At 39.7% G+C, this 10,196-nt stretch overlaps 1 long non-coding RNA gene across 2 annotated transcripts in view; it reads right to left on the reverse strand.

Annotated features, from left to right (window-relative positions):
- The window catches only part of LOC112532154, a 47,596-nt gene extending 40,307 nt beyond the window's left edge, over positions 1-7,289 (reverse strand). Inside the window, exons 1-4 of one of the 2 annotated variants that reach the window (XR_006938933.1) lie at positions 7,118-7,289; positions 5,247-5,299; positions 3,713-3,807; positions 2,086-2,159 (exon numbers count right to left, since the gene is read on the reverse strand). This is a non-coding gene — a long non-coding RNA (uncharacterized LOC112532154). Of the gene's footprint in view, positions 1-2,085; positions 2,160-3,712; positions 3,808-4,431; positions 4,523-5,246; positions 5,300-7,117 lie in introns of those variants that run through there. The other variant, XR_005858966.2, reaches the window with a different exon arrangement.
- Positions 7,290-10,196: the final 2,907 nt, after the last annotated feature.

Here is a 10,196-nt window from a genome sequence, read left to right on the forward strand (position 1 = left end):
GTAAACCAGATGAGCCAAAGCATTTCAGCATTGCTGTTAATAACTTTAAAGTACAGTTCCTGTTTCCTATTTTTACATCAGAAAGTTCATACTTGATATTCAACTCCCTACTTAAATAGAGAGACTGCACATATACTTCTAGGGTAATCTAACTTATACCAGAGACTGCTAGAGATTAACGGATGCTGATGCTGACATTCTGATATATGGCTGTCTGCTTCTCTTTTAATAACTCAGGGACATGGCACGCGTTGAATGTTGTTTGGGTTGTATAGTCCTTCAGCATAACATGAAGCAGCAACAGCAATGTGTAAGTTATAATAGAGTATCTATGTTTTATTTTTTACGTACAGAACTCAAGTATGATTCTTCCTTTTAAAATCATACTTCCTTTTCTATTTATCACACACCACGAATCACTGCTACATATATACCTTAAAGCAAATAATGTACTGTGTATCAGAAAGACTGACAGGGCAAAGAACTGAAATGTAACATGCCTGTACAAACTATGAAAAGAACTACTGGACTTTTATACAGGAAGTAATAATAGCAACCATATTTCTTTTCTTAAAAATTGAATAATTTTCCTGCCATTTACAACATTTTTGTATTTATGCACCTCCTTAAGTTTTCAAACCGCTACTCCTGAGTGATTCTAAGGCCTAAGTCATGGTTCTGTTGTTTGGAAAGATCAACAGTTAGTCAACACACATAACAAGGTAAGAGCCTGATGAACCACTTGTACTAAATAGGATAATGACATTCAGGAATCTTCTCTCTGCTATTAAGATTAGATTATGTTTGAGGAAGATTTGTGTGCACATGGATTTCTGATTGCATTTAGTCTTTGGGTACTCTTTCTCCATTATCCAACTAACAAGCCTTTATGTCTTCTATTCAAGTCTTAGCTACTGTATAAGAAAGACTAAGGTTTGAAGCTTGTGTTAATGCATATGATTACCATGGCAATGGGAACAGTCAATATTTCTTCAAATTTGAGATATGTATTGGCTTTCTGTGCATGCTGTATTGTCTTCCTCTTTTGTCTACAGGCTCATCTTTTCTGTTACCAGCCCCTCTGTAGTAAAACAGACATAATCAGTAAGACATAGATCCCAGGAAACATTAAATTTGTTAAAAAAGAGGCTTCTCTAGATTCGAAAGCTTCTCTGAACGCCAAGAGGAAAGATAAAGGCAGCTCATAGTTTGTCCCACCCCTGCCTCAAGCAAACACCCTTCTTTGCCCTCTTACAGCCCTCTTCTCCTGGGGTACAGCAGTGCAGGTAAATTACTGTCACAGCAGTAAGGTAATTCCCATTCCCACGCTCTCCTAATCTGCCTCTGCCTCCTGCTCAATTAGGCTCTTTACAATGATTTCAGTTTTTTCCTTTTTATGCCAGGTTAGGACCAGGAGCCACCAGGTTCTGAGCTTATGGCTTATCTCCTCTGTGAAACCCCTGTTCCTTTTCGGTTATACCAAGGAACTCACTTTAGCTTGCTTTGTCATAACAAAGCTTAAAGAATGACTTAGCTCCATACACAGTAATATTTTGCATATATAAATACGCAGCAGACCACATTGTTGCCATTCTACTACGACTGTAAATTAAAAAACTATTCTGGCAGAAGACAGTGAGAAGACAGAAGACTCATGTGGGAGTGCAAGAGAAGGAGCTGAAGTGGGTCTGTCCTTTCACAAGGGTATGCATTATTTGTAACTTGTAATCATCTAGGAGGCCAGTGAACTCATACATGGACATCATGAATTGTGACTTCAGACAAGGAAATAACTAAGTAGCACATATTTTTTGATAACAAACATTTTCTGAAGGCAAGATACATTGTCCTGGCATTTCTAAACAAGAAAGGAGATGGAGAACATTTTATAAGGCTTATACTAGAATCAAGTTCCTCAATTTTTATTTGGTTGTTTGGCCTGTTGGGATTTTTTGTTTGTTATGGATTTTTCTTGCTTTACTCAGAATGTAGTACTGTTAAAAACAAAGGGTGTACTGTTGTTAGTGTATCTGGCCTGAACATCATTCAAATAACATTAGTTATTAGGTCAGAAATAAAACTTACCCTGTTATTAAATCCATATTCTAGCACAGATACTTTGCTAGTAAGACAGCACGTCTTCATATGGCAGACAGGAGCTAAAGAAAGGCAAAGGTGAAGAATAATAAAAATTATGACTCTGCTAAAATGGTAGAGATTATTTGACAAAAATATTGTTAAAGAAAGTAGAAGAATTAAGATCTTGGATATTTTTGGATATTCTGATGAATCCAAAAGGACTAATGATGAAATGCAGAGTGCATAGTTTACAAACCACTTTTTCCCATACTTCATACATTGCCTAATAAAGCTGCCATTATTAGAAATTCAATAGTCGCTGTGGACAGATCACCTCAAACATCAAGATGAGGTGAAATAGTATTTAATGCGTGCCAGAAAGTGTAATTTCAGTAATCCCAAAATGTGTGTTTGTGTTGGACAAGTGGAATGGGGGTTTTAGAGCTAGATGCTGATAACGCTGTTATCTATCACTCCAGTGTCATACTCTGTTCCAGTAGTTATGGGTCTGCTGAGACACATGAGACTGGTTCTGTTCTGTCTTCTACTTATCACAATTTGAACCCAGGCCACTTTTCTCCGAAGAGACTGGTCTAGACACTGAAGCAGGCATTCCAAACATCCAGACACTCTTTATTTTAATATTCCTTGAGTTGACAAGAAAATAGTCCAGTAGCCTAATGGCAACCAATACTGAAGACTAATTTGGATTCAGGCACTGCTCTGAACCAGCCATAGCACGACCTGAATATGATTCTTGCATTTCCCAAGCAAATGTCTTGACAACATACTGTCAGTAAATCTAAGCATTAACTTCCTCGATCTGCTTCTGTTGGTGTTTCACAATAATTGGTTATTCATTAATCCAGTGAGTAAATTGCAACTTAGCCCAGTAAATAGGGCAGTAGTCTAAGAAACACAATAAGTGGCTTCTCATCCCTCCTTCACTGATTGCTTAAGTCACTTATGCAACTGAAACAGCAGTGACTTAAAAGAATTTTCCTAACTTGCCAGGACACACTCCTCATAGTCATTCCATCTCATCTGGCATTAGAGCCCAAATGTGGGTGATGAAGCAACCTTGAGCCCCATTTCTGGACAATGGAGACCTCCATTTCTTCTCATCTTGGTGCAGGTTCTAAGATAACTGAGGTGAATCATCCCCTGAAACTGAAAAATATTTGGCTACAAGAGGGGCCTAAGGTGATGAAACTAGACTGGGATGACTACACTTCATATGCCTGATCTAGACAAGACAAACCTCTATGATTCACCTTCCTTGCCTGGGTGCTACACCTGTCTGCCTTACAGAGATATCATGAAATACATACAATAGTCGTTGTGCATTCCAAAATCCTCAAGGAAGAAATGTATTAAGTACACGTTAGTTCCACCAGCTTTGCAGACACAATCAAATGCATTTCTTAGGTGCTACTTCTTCAGCTATCAACAAACCTGTCTGATATTTTTACAAAATTATGAGGAAATGGTGAATCTAAGAACCCACAGAACAGTAACCATCCCTAACAGTCTTACTGTTACCTAGTGTGTAGAATAGGAACAGTTTTCACTGGTGCTGACCAAAAAGAAATGCCATCTAATAAAAAAGCACTACACAAGTGAACATACTCACCAGACAGATGAGGTGGCAGACAGGTGCAAAATAGCCATTTCAGGGCTTGAGCTAGTTTTCTCTGTATTCCAAAGAATTGACACCAGAACAGCTTTCTGTGAAGAGAGGCAAATTGAGACCAATAGTTCAGAAGTGACTGGTCAGTGAAAAGGGACTGTATCTCAACTCCCACATTTTTAAGGATTAGGCCCCTCATGCACATACAGTGTTTTTCAATATTGCTCTCTGCAATAAAAACTGAGATTGTTTTCTGAACAGGACGCCAGCTGCTTCCTGTTCATGCTACTAATACATAACACTGCCATTGAATCAAATCAAGGGATCCTCACTCTGATCATCAGCCAGCAGAACAAATGCACTATATTAAGCAAATCCTCATAAAAGGCTACAGATTCAATTGGTGGAATTCAGCGCAGCCACATTGACTTCAGCAACATTTTACTCCTTTTAGGACCTAATCTGAGTTGAAATTTATCTTTCAAATAATTAGTTATTATACTGTACCATATATTAGGGCGTAGTGAGTACCCTGTGTAATACATACACATATACATACAAAATACAATTCCATATGCTATGCACATTGCATGGGCTCCATAGTTAATCACACTTGCTAGTTGTCTTAGGCACACTGAAATGAAAACAAACACAAACAGCACAGAGCTCCCCATAGCATGCTGCATGCTGCTCTCCTTTACCACAAAGAAGCATTCTCCGACCTTCTGTGACTCTTGTTGCGATCATTCCCTTCCTTCCCAAGAGGCGATCTTCCTCAAGAAGCCACTGCTTCATTCCATGCAACTCAAATCTGCTGTTACCATGGTTAGTATTTCTGACTTGATTGGCACTGCTAGTAATTGAACTGCAGTCTCTTGAGTGCAGCAAGCTCTATTCATTAGCCCCTATTGTGTTAGGACACTGCATCAACCCACAATATTCTTCTGTGTTAAGAGGAAAAAAATCAGCCATGAATACAAAGTTATGTTGCCATACAAGATCATGCCATTTTGCTCTTGTTACATTTTCTGAAATGAAATAAAATATTGCACATACATTTTATTTCTATCAAAAGCAGTGCAATATGGGATGAAGCACTTTCATTTCGACTGCATAATATTATGTATATCTAAAACCTTAAGTAGCTCAGTTTCAGCTTTATAAAAAGAGTTCCAGCTTGCTCATAGTATTAGCAAAATATTTACTGTCTTTTTTCTCATTTTCTATACTTTATACAGATTTACTTAGTACAAAGTTGTTGACTTTAGTCTATATACTATAGTAAGCTAAGCTGGCAATGAAGAATCATATACTAGAAATTTTTCTGTATAAGAAACAGGACAGATAAGCTTCCTACTACAACACCCAACTGCCTACTTAAATCAGTATTTTGGATATATTTGTAATATATCTCTTAGTAGATACGAATGCCCCAACAGTACATGTGGCTAATTAAAAATTACTTCATAAATGTCACCCCAGTCTTCAAACAGGCCAAGAAGGAGGACCTAGCAAACTACAGGCCAGTCAGCCTCACCTTAGTCTCTGGAAAGGTGATGGAACAGCTCATCCTGGAGGCCATCTCTAAGCCTGGGGAATACAAGAAGGTAGTCAAGATAGTCAGCAGGGATTTGCCAAAGAGAAATCATGCTTAACCACAGAATCACAGAACTGCAGGAGCTGGAAAGGACCTCAAGAGAACATCGAGACCAACTCCCCTGCTAAAGCAGGTACCCTACAGTACGTCACACAGGCAGGCATTCAGATGGGTCTTGAATATCTCCATAGAAGGAGATTCCACAACCTCTCTGGGCAGCCTGTTCCGGTGCTCCATCACACTTACCATAAAGAAGTTTTTCTGCATGTTTGTATGGAAGTTCCTATGTTCAAGCTTTAGGCCATTACTCCTTGTCCTATTGCTGTGCACCGAGAAGAGCCCGGCCTCATCCATTTGCCTCCCCCCTCCCTTTAGATATTTATAAACATTAATCAGATGTCCCATCAGTTTCCCTGCAAGGAAGGGCCTAAAATGATTAAAGAACTGATGCACGTCCCCTGTGAAGGAAGGCTGGCAGAGCTGGTGCCCAGAGAAGAGAAGCCTCAGAGGGATCTGATCAATAGCAAGGATGGAGATAGACTCTTCTCAGTGGTGCCCAGTAATTGATCAAGAGATCAACAAACTGAAACGTGGGAAATTCCACTTAATCTTGAGGAAAAGTTTCTTTACTGCAAGGGTGATGGAGCAGTGGCACAGGGGGCCTGGAGAGGTTGTGGAGTCTCCTTTCCTGGAGATATTCAGAAGTCATTTGGACATAATCCTGCGTTGTGCGCTTTAGCAAACCGTGCTTGAGAGGGGATTAGATGAACTGCAGAGGCCCCTTCCAACCTCAGCAATTTTGTGGTTCTGCGAAATTTTGGTAATTTCAAGCTGTCAATTTTAACAGAAGTAGCTAAAACATAAGAAATACTTGGTATCCTAGTCTTACAAAGTCTTCCACAAATGAGTAACCTCCGACACCAAGGAGATGGCCCAACCAACGAGGTGTTCCAAAGTGATCCTTTTGTTCAACCTGCTGCATTTTTACTGTAGCAAATACCTTCCTAGTTTTGAAGGTTTTGAAAAAGAAAATTCTATGCTTTGTCTGTTTTATTCCTTTTTCTTTCCCTTTTGCACAGGCCCTTTAGAGAGGCCTGAGAAATATTTGCCACAAAAATTCCTTCCCATGGATGAAAGGAAGAAAATATAAGAAAAGAAGATAAAAGAAACACGGGTGCCAAAGGATAAGGATCTGCTTTATTCCATCAACCTATCTTGACATTGTGAAATGGATCTTGGAAGACAAGGAGCTTGCAGAGCTTCGGGAATTCAGGAGTTTGAGAAAGGTGGATGGGAGAGAGAGGGAGATACACTGTGAAATACTGATAATGGACAAACTGTTTCTCATTTTATCTTGCTATTAAGTGGAGTAATCTGTTCTTCTTGCTCTCAGTGTAAGAACAGTGCCAAGATTCTCACCTTTCCACAATTTCCACAAATTCTGTGTTGAAAAAGCAATAATATATTCCCTATTCAGTTTCCAGCCTCATCTGAAGCCACTGCATTTTGTGGAGTCAAACAGGTTTACAAGGAGTGAGGAGAGCCACACGAAACAGCGCATTCTATAGGAAACATATGCACACAAGAAAGCAGTGCAAAAAAGCAGTATCAAAAGATGTGCATCACTGAGCCCACAGGATGGATGGCCTGTTAGTGTTCCTGACTTGTCTCAGCTCTGAGAGCTGCCTGTGCTTGGCACATCAGAAATATCTAGTTGCACCCTATTTTGTCCAAAAGACTACTGAGGCACCCAAAATTGGTGTCTCTGTTTAGATCCGCTTCCATAGCATGCAAACCATAATAACACTTACCTTTCTCTTTATTGTTAGTACTCATGAGGTACTCAGCTGCCAGAACAAAGTCCACCATGCTCTAAAAATTCATTATCTGGTGTATGCTCACTGCTGGGACAGCATTTAAGGAGCACTGTGAGTTACAAACCCAAACAAACACGGAAATAACAGAACATTCTTCACTGTGAGTGAGGCTATGTAGGTTCTCTGATGTCTAATAAATGGCTAATCTGACTTAGAAAGGCTCTGATGTATCCAGGTCTGAGTCAAGTTTAGAACAGATTGTCCATATGAGAGAGGACTGGCCAGCAGACAATAACGAGAGACTCAATTCTTAAAAAAAAACAAGGTTAAAAATAAAAATCGATCATTTGTCTTATTCAGTAACTTCTGTCCATGCCATATAATAAATGATGTAGGCACTCCATGGAAAAACACAGAATGTGATCAAGTAAAAGTTCTCACAGTACGTGTGCCAAGACGTATGCCTGTAGGCATCAGACTATGGCACATGGCTGTCCTAATATCGACATATTCATACTTCTAATTACCTTATTTTAAACTGCAATTTCAGTTTAATCTTCCGTTAATTTATCTTTGTGTTTGCAATTAGGTATATACATAATCCAACTAGTTACATGCCTTCTTATAGTTTACTCTGCATGTCTAGGTTAAAATGGTAAATTGATGTACCAGCCTACACTCTGTGTCACCAGTCATATTTCCAAAGCACTCCCACATGTACTCTTGTAGCTCCTGATTTCTTCTTCTCCTTTCACAGCCACACCACAAGGTGGGATGTGTAGCGTGAAGTAGCACCACAAGCAGTCATCTCTGGTGCACGTTAACTGTGCACCCTTTGTTTCACAATTTACACAGTGTTCTTCAAGCTCCTGCTGGGACAACAGCAAGTGAGACTCATGTACAAGCAGCCTGGTTATTTTCATTCCCGTCAGCCTTCATTCTTTTTGTTAGCCAACATGCCTGCTACATAAATAATCACAGTTTAAGAATAGAGCTAAATTCTATTCCTGTTTGCCATACTGAACTAACTTTGAGTATTCGCAGCACAACTTTTCAGAATAGTTTGTAAACAGCACACAAAAAAACAGACAAACAAAAAAACAGAAGTGACTCAGAAAATACTTCATGTAAATAAAAAAAGACATAATTCAAAGCAGAACTTTAAGGTTCAGCAATTCACATCCACTTGAACTTCATAGTTTGATGACAAAAACCCTGACCTGACAAATTCTAGTCTGTACATTTGTATAAAATCAAGTATATTATAGGATCTTAAAATCATAGTCATATTACAATAATAGTAATGGACTTTTCCTTGAGCCTGGTACATGCACACAGATTCTCTAAAGCACCTAAGGAATGTAGGTGCATAAGCACTACTGAAGGTCAGTGGGATTTCTGTGGCTAAATCCCTAAGGCATGTTGGAATCTGTCCTTTGCAATTACTGATTCTGTACAAAATACTGTTATTTACTTCTACATCTTAATGTTCACCTTGAATAGTACAGGCCACATTTGCACTGATCCTGAGTCACACCTGCCTGCATACCTTTCCAGTGAGGCAACCTGTGTCAGATAAGTCATCTTGAGTGAAAGACAGAGCATCTGAATCTGTCTGTTGCTGCTCACTGTTATTACCTTCCGTTTTATTCTCTTGCTTTCTTCCCTTTTATGTTCAGCATCTTTCATTCTCAACCTAATTTCTTCCATGTGCATCTTGAGATACACAGTGTTTCTTGGCCACACACTCTTTTCTCTTTACACTACCAGGCTGAATTCAGCATGGATTAGTGACTTAGTTGCCTCTTTCTCTAAGCTGTATTTATGATGATGACAGCACTTGGGTTAACTTCTTGTTTTCTGATAGAAGAGAAGCAAAATTAAATGTGTTTGTTGGCTAGACAGCTATATTAGGAAAGTTTTTGGAGTTAGAGGTATGTCTATGGTAGCAGAATGCTGTCAAGAGCAAAAGAGACAGACGTCATCTCCCTCTAACTGCCTTATAGCAATCCCTCCATATCTTTTCATACTTACTCTCCCTTCCATTCCCAAATACAACATCAGCGGGATGCTACCATGGACAGCCTTGCTGAACCTGGCTGAGAAGCAGTGTCCTTTATATTTGAACAGCTCTATCCATTTCATCACAATATCCACCAGGGAAGGAGCAAACCCCTCACACATCATGAGGCAGTATTTTGCCTGCATAGCTGCAGGGTAATGCTCCTGGGCAAACACCAAGTGCTGGAGGAGAAATTGTACATGAAGTCTTCTCCATATGAACCTCAAAGTGATGGCAGGTGTGAAAACAGCACAGTCAGCAGCTGCTTGGACACACTGCTCGGCAAACAGTCCCTGTTTTACTCCACAAGTATGAGAGGCAAATGCAAGGCACAGGGTTCAGGTATATTAGTGCTGATCACAGCACAGACACTGGAAAGGCTTTGAAGTCATTTTGTCAGAGTATTCAAACAACAAAAAAAGACAATCAAGATGTATTCTGGTAAATTATGGGCTTAATACTGGATCCCCAACTCCAGAGATATCCGCCATGTGAAGACTGAAGAGCCAGGGTGTTTTCAGGATCCTTCACCACTGGAACATGGTGAAACTTAAATATTTTATGTCAGTCCCTATAAGAAACTGCAAGCAGTATTGCAAAAGATTACCCTTATTTGGTTTTGTTTTCTTTTACACAGAGTAACATAGCTGCTGAATCATTATTAAGAATTGTTTATGTTACACTAATGCCTTAAGCAACCCTCCAGGAAATATACTAAAAAGGGTAAACTCTGAGCATTAGCTCAGGCAGGGTGAGGGAAAATTGTTTTCCCTGGACCTTGAGCCAATTGCACCTGCAGTTGGGCTGCTCACCAGATTGTACCCCCTATTCTGCAAGTCCTGAGAAACATATGCTATGTGGGCCATTGATAATCTAGTGGTGCTACCATCCCCCATTGTGCTCCTGAAACTCAGTTGCCCCTAAGCTCCATCACTCCCCAAGAGATCTGACAAGGAAAATAAAACAAGCCCGGCACGCACTCAGCTATGTTAGTCAATCTGAATAATTCCT

This window comes from Gallus gallus, chromosome 3, assembly GCF_016699485.2.
Source record: "Gallus gallus isolate bGalGal1 chromosome 3, bGalGal1.mat.broiler.GRCg7b, whole genome shotgun sequence".
Lineage (NCBI taxonomy): Eukaryota > Metazoa > Chordata > Aves > Galliformes > Phasianidae > Gallus > Gallus gallus.